We start from the raw sequence: 1,155 nt of genomic DNA on the forward strand, positions 1-1,155 counted from the left end.
CCTACCTCTTTTGTTGATTCTAATCAAAATTTTGTTAAATTACTTTTCATCTCCTCTTTAATTGCTCCTATGTCATCATGCAGCTGGTAATACCTATTTTGCATTGCTATACCAAACTCAACAGATTTAGCTCTTATTATAGAAGTGTGTATTTGCTTTTCTAAAATTCGTTTATTTTTCTTTCCTTAGACGTTGTCACTAAGGCGTGGACAATTAGATAATAAAATGATGACAAGTGGTGAATTAGATGACTTTTACATCGTCAGAGGATTTATTGTCTAAGTTAATTTTCAAAACGATGTGAACAGAAATCTTCTTCGAAACTGGTGAAATAAAACTGTAAATATTGGAAATTGAATAAGAGAAGAAATATAAGTTTCTCGCTGACTTTTAAATTACTGGAACAGCTTATCATGATGGTAGTTAACTTGTAAATTGTAGACACTCGGGGAGAACGTACTTAGAGCAAGTTACTGTTAATCTTCTTACATCAGTAGACTAGAAATTTATCTCAAGTCCTAAATCCGACTTATTAACGAAACATTACAATATTAATTTCTAACCAAGGTAAGCAAGAGGGAGGGGTACACACATAATACTTATCTCGCATTATTAGTCTAAGGCAAAAGTTACTGCTAAGATCGCATCGTAGTGGAGTGTCCTTTGTGCATAATGATCGCCTAGCGCCTACGAAAGCACTCGGCCATGGTCCGCTCCCAATTCCCCTCACTCCAGTTCCAAGTGTGAGTTTTTACGGCACCTATCCCTATAGGTATCAGGTGCTTCCTCCCGGAGATAGGTGGAATCCTTTTGCTACGTGATATCAGATATCTAGGTCACCCAAATCTAGGTTGCCCCACCTCAAATCCCCCAGCTTTTCCAACCTCCCCCATGCTTTGACCTGGGAAGTAAAAGAATGACAACAATTTACATTCAACATAGATGGTGCAACTGTTTCTTCAAGCCCGGTAGCTTGTGAGAGAGTTCACAATACCCAGGAATCTTGTAAATGAGGCCATAGGTCGGCAACCACCACACTACTTCCTGCGACTTAAATTAACCCAGTTTGGCAGTTTGACATTTGTCTAAATTCCCATGAATTATTTACTCTAACCCCTTATACTTTCAGTCTGAAAAGGATCTTGAATATAGCAC

Source organism: Palaemon carinicauda, chromosome 20 (genome assembly GCF_036898095.1).
Source record: "Palaemon carinicauda isolate YSFRI2023 chromosome 20, ASM3689809v2, whole genome shotgun sequence".
Lineage (NCBI taxonomy): Eukaryota > Metazoa > Arthropoda > Malacostraca > Decapoda > Palaemonidae > Palaemon > Palaemon carinicauda.